Raw genomic sequence first — 6,104 nt, forward strand, 5'->3', positions numbered from 1 at the left:
AAGAACATATCAATATTTTTCTCAGGACATGTTCGCATGAGAACAATTGTTTTGTTTAGAAAAAAAAAGGGTTGTCTTTTTCAGAGACTCCCATGTCCACACTGAACCATTTCCAGAAATATTTTATCAACACAGAAGCAGAGAATGGCCCAAAACACAATTTTTACTTCCCCAGACCTGTAAGTGGTGCTAAACGAGGAATATGGGACATGCCCATAAAGCGTCCTCATGAGGTTAGTGTAAAACACAATAAGAAAACAAGAATGGTGAACAAACAAAGCGAATGTAGAGGCTTTAGTCAAACTTTTTGAAGGTACTGCAGAACTTTTCATTAAGTTTTTGCAGCAGTTTTTATTTGAAGCTAATGAAGAGTTTGGGGCTATAGCTCAAGTTAGAATTTGGGGAAATATGTCAGTATTTTCACAAAATATGCGATTTCGCTGTCTACAACAATATGTAAAGATTAAATTTCACTCTATAACCCATTTCACCTAAGAAAATTAAAATTAAAACTTTAGTTTTAATTTTAAAACTAAAGTGTTTCCTGCATCCACATGGAAACACCATTTCCATGTGGATGCAGGACACAAACGATTGAAAACTTTACAGTTTCAGAAAAAAAAGGTCTTGTTTGGGTGGGGCCTCAGTAAATATGCTTCATGGTCCTATAGACTTGAACTTAGAAAAAAAATGCCTGAAGTTGATAAAATATTGAAGAACCATACATAAAAATAGTCAATGCAAATGTGTCATTCATATGCTTAGTCTTTATTCCCTGAGACATTTAACTTCATTACGCATAATTAATGTATTCTTTTGGTTAAATGCCATCTTCTAAAAGTGAATTTCTGACATCTGTTTTGAATTTCATGTCGTTGTGAATGTGTGGGGACTTCTATGCTGTAGCTGTGACTCTGGAAAAAAAAAAGAAAAAAAGATTGTCCTGCAATCAGAAAGTTGTTGGTTCGATTCCAGCATGCTCTTATCAAAAGTCAATGTGCTTATGGATGAATAAATATACTTTATTAATCCCAGGGGTACAACACACAAACAAACACTACAAACTGGGCAAAGCACTTAACTGCAAGTTGCTTACTGATGGGAGTATCTATGTTTGAGAGTGTGATTTGTGAAATGTGGCTCTGCTGTAAAGTGCTTTGAGTGGCTGGTATGACTAGAAAAACTATATAAATTCAGTTCACTTATCAGTCAGCCTCTTTTTTTTTACTGAGACATTGATTTGTTCAATACGTGTCTTGCCCACTGTAAATTATGAGTTCACTTATGATCATAAGTTAGAGCAATAAAAAATGGATTATTTCAAAAAATATAATCAAATTTCCTACAGGAAGAACAAAAATAATTATTTGACAAAGTTCAGAGTGAGAATTATGATAATTTACATGATGTGAGTACTGCACCAACACACAGACTGTGCGATAGCCAAGGCTTTAACTCCACTGCAAGTTCTGTCTCTGCAGATTAATTAAACTGGATTTTGGACAAACTTTCTCCTTTTTTCATGTTATTTCTGTCTTTCGGTCTTTTGAGTTAATCAGTGCTGAACATTGTGTGCTTGTTAAGTACACTCCACAAGAACACCGAGGAGGAACACCAACATGATGAATCGAACTCTAGCGAGAAGAAAGGGAGTACAGCGCACAAACAAGGTTAGCGAAACCACAAAGGACTATTTCATACAACTAATTTTAAAAACAGGCAGGTGTGCTTCAACTTCTGTAATGCAGTCCACTGCTGTAAGGTCAAACATGGAAAAAATATTTTAAAAATCCTGTTAAACACAATGGACCTATGAGAATTTGCACAAAACACAGTATAGATGCCGACACCTGAACGGTTCTGGGCTCAACAAATATCACTGGGATTTGCTCACTGGGGCATCAGAGTTCACATTTTTAAATTTATTAATGAAATTAAATATTTATAAGACAGTCATCATAGCAACTATATACAATTTCAGTCAGGAAAGGTTGGCGATGTTATTAATGAGTTACATTAATAGAAGAGCTGACTTGTGAGACTTCCACATACGTGTAAGCCTAATGCACCCTATGTGTGTCACAACAAAAAAAAAACTGGGTCACATCACTGTGATTTCAGTAAATTTAGAGGCTGAAAATGTGTTTGAAACTTTCTGCCTAAAGAAAACTTGTCATAGAAGCCTCAGTTTCACAACACAAACAGCTGTAGGTTATTTGTCCTTGTTGTAGACATTTAAAAATCATTTTCAGGCTCAGTTAGATTTAAGCTGCTGGATCATTTACAAAACCTAATGAGCTTTTCACCACATAAGGACATAGTCAGTTGATAAGTGAGTCACCATGACTGAGACACAAAAGATGTATTCAGCTCAGTTGTGACAAAGACAATTTGTGCAAAAAAAGCATGCAGTGATCTGTTTTCAGTAAAGAACAATGAAAAGTAAATCTCGCATTTAATTTGACCTAATATACATTCAAAGTCTGTGCAATCTTAAAAGTGATGGATTAAAATGTTTATTTTAGAAACTGGATAAATTAAAAGTTTGCATATAAATGTTGAGAAAGAAAAGAAAAAAGTGGAATGGAGGAAATACACTGGAAACACATGGGATCGATGATTAATGAAAGAAAAAAGAGACAGTGTTTGTACAAAACAACCCAACAGTCCAGTTACGTACAATCGAAGTCGGGTTTTGCAAAAATAAAATGAATTTCAATGCTTTTGAAATTTTGTGAGAACTTGGTTTGAAGTGGGTTTGTCATGGCATACAAATAAACCAAAAGAATAACCAACCATAAGATATAAAAAACATTTTGGAAATAAACTGCCTTTCCTGTGGCTAAATAAATTTCACATTTATGCTGGAAAGAAGACAAATTTTATTAAAGCATTTATTTTCGAGTCACGGAACACGTCCTGCAGTCTAAAGAACAGTTCAGTCAATATACTTCTTATTTGCACAAACTTCAAAAACTACTTGGAAGTTTTTGAAGTTTATTACAAGTCATGTGCAACATGTCAAGTTGAACATAACATGTAGCTGTTATGTACTGGAAACTTAACGTCACATCCAAGCTGAGCAGATTGTGACGGAGAAGTGGGAGCGAAGCGGCACAAACCGCTGCTGCAGCTGCTGCATATAATAAAATACAAGGTATTATATTTCAGAGCTCTGCGCAACAGGTTCTGATGCTGCTAACGACAAAAGCAAACTAGTCCTGGTCACATTAACACAATCAATGCTGTGTAGACCACAGTGACGCACAGAGTAGTAGGTTCATGGACTTTAGCTATGGAGAGATTGTTCAGCAGCAGAACGACAAAAACGTAAGAAAAATCAGGACACAAATGCCTTTGAGAGTGTTAATAACAATGATCATCGTTAATGTGCGTCAGAACTGCTGTGTTTATCCCTTGAGTGACTTTTAATTTAGTGTGTCGTATTCAAGATCTTTAAAGGTATTAATGGTTCAATATTAATGTTTTTATTAAAAGCCTCCTTAAGTTTGCTGAGCAGCGGTGTATCCAGGAAGTTTTTAAATAAGGATAAATGGAGACCAGTGACGATATTTGGGTGCAATACAAAAAAAAAAACAAACAAACAAACAAACAAAAAAAAAAAACAGACAAGAAGCAAAGCTGCAAAACAAAGTGATTCACAGATATCAGATCCACACTATGGTCAAAAATTAGCATAAGCACATATACATAAAACACAAAAACAATTCTAATAGAGCTATTTATTTTCTCTCTTCAGTTAATGTTCATTAATAAATATCCACATTAGACCTTCTGATCAGGGAGATTACAGGGGTGACCTTATCTGAGGTGGTTTAATACATTTTTCTGAGCTGTTAAGGTAGAATACGTTTAGCAATAAAAACATGATCACATGCTCGTTTTTCTTCAAATTATTCCCACAGATCATTGTAGGAATACATGTCAGGCACATCATTGTCCTCTTCAGAAGCTGTAGCTGTTGGGGGTTTTTATGATTCGCACAAAACCTGTAAAGAACCAGACACAAAACCAATGAGGGTTTATGACTTCCTTTGCAAAGGGAGAGATCCACAACCTCCAATCCGCTCAGGATCAAAGATTGGTGAGCTCTACTCTCCTCTGCTTGGGAACTGGCTTTTATTATGATGACCTTTTTCAGTAGAACAATGCTGAGATAACAAAACAGATGGACCCCGTGAGTAGGAAATTACATTATAGATAACTGGTCAGAGTCAGTTAGGTAACTGAACACATGTAGATAAAACACTCAAATAAAATGATAAAACAATGATTAGTTTAACCCAACAGTAGCCATAACAGACTCAGCTGTAGTGTAAAAGTAGGAGTACAGTAAGTACAGTGTAAAATGTACAAGTGACAGAGGTCACTGCAACACCCTCAATTAAGTAGATGCAAATCTGAGACATGAGAGTAAATTGAGAGAGCGGAAGGCTATAAGACACTTCTGTATCTGTCAAATGTTTTTGTGAGTACTTTAAAGGTGCCCCAATGGAGCAAAATCTGGTAACTTTGGAGGCAAATGATGCAGAGTGAACTGACTGCCAAAGAGAAGAAAACAATTGTACAGCAGTAGTTCAGTCTATTTTCAGCACGTTGCAACACCTCCAGCCTTCTTTTGGTCTGGATTTGTTTCACAATAAAAACAAATCAAAATGAAGATAAAGAAAAGTAACTAAAAAACATTCAAAATTGTGACATGGAAAACCTTCAGTAAAAAAAAAAAAAAAAAAATGCATTGAAATTTTCCTATTTAGTCCATAGAACTCCTTCCTTCATGACCCCAAAACCTGCAAAGTATCTTTAGGAGTGATTCAAAGCAGTGGTAAACACGGTTTGGTTAAAACTTATGAAACGGTTTGCCAGCGCTAAATTCAATGTGGGCCAAGGACCACAGTCTTAGAAACTACAAAAAATGACACATTTCTAAGTTTTAAAGTTTATGTCAAGCACAACCAACCTCTGATTAGATTGTACACCCATTGAGTCATTGTTATCCTCTCAAGGATATTTGTTGTTGTCCAGAAGATACTGCATAATGCCATTTAAGGGTGACACAAGGACAAGACAGTTTTAATCATAAAGATTTCACAAAGAGGACATTTGAACTTGGCGTACTGTACGGCTCCAATAACCTGAAATGACAAACCAGCTCCAGCTGTTCACTAATGCAACTGATGTGCGGTTATACATCATTGTAATGCTGTTTTAGTGTTGTTTTTATTGAAGTGACTTGATGTGATAGCGTAAGTGTGTGTCCTATGAGACAATGGACTTGCTCAAGGTCATATCTGACTAGACATTACGAGCCCAGCCCATCTGACTCTCTGAGGAGGCAAAGAGCAGAATAAATACAATATTTTTCTGTCCTCTGCTCGCATCTTTTCTTACCTTCTCTCTGTGGTTAGCATGCTGAGCAGGCCCCTCTAAGATACAATTTACTTGATGTTTTAGATTACACTCTCTGGTTAGCATTAGTTGTATTCGCGCTGCATGCCTCTTTTTTCATTCCCCATGCAGGAGGATCGCACATCTGGATCACTGTGAAACAGCCTGCCATAAACAACATAATTCTATGCCAAAAAGCTCTCCAGGTGATGTATGTCCTTCTGCCCTCTGGAGAGTTACGAGTGGGAGGAAACGGAAGCAGAATGTGGATCCTCTGGTGTCCTTTTGATGGCATCTTTACTACCCATTTGTGACATCAGATGGAGAGCCCAAGGAAACTGCCAGGGAGAACGGAAGGTTCTACTTATGTGTCATACCTTGTGCATATATAAGTGAGATGATCCCCCCACCCCCCAAAAAAAAGAAAACGAAGAGTGCAAAAACATTCGGAGGTGCTAGAGACAGGCAAGTATAGGTTAAGTAGAATTAGACATGATGGGAAGAAAGATTGCACCAATTAAGTGGAAGGTATGCTGGGATGGAACGGAGCATCCAAAGGAAGGCACTTTTTCTCTCCCAGGGGTCAAGCTGTCAGTGTGACTTGGTGGCATTTGTTGTCCCACCTTTCCACTGTGACCTTACACTGAGCCAAGGGGAAACAAGAAACAAGCACACAGCCTTGTCATCAATATCAC

The sequence above is a fragment of the Poecilia formosa genome, unplaced genomic scaffold, assembly GCF_000485575.1.
Source record: "Poecilia formosa unplaced genomic scaffold, Poecilia_formosa-5.1.2 Scaffold60, whole genome shotgun sequence".
In the NCBI taxonomy this organism is placed as follows: Eukaryota; Metazoa; Chordata; class Actinopteri; order Cyprinodontiformes; family Poeciliidae; genus Poecilia; species Poecilia formosa.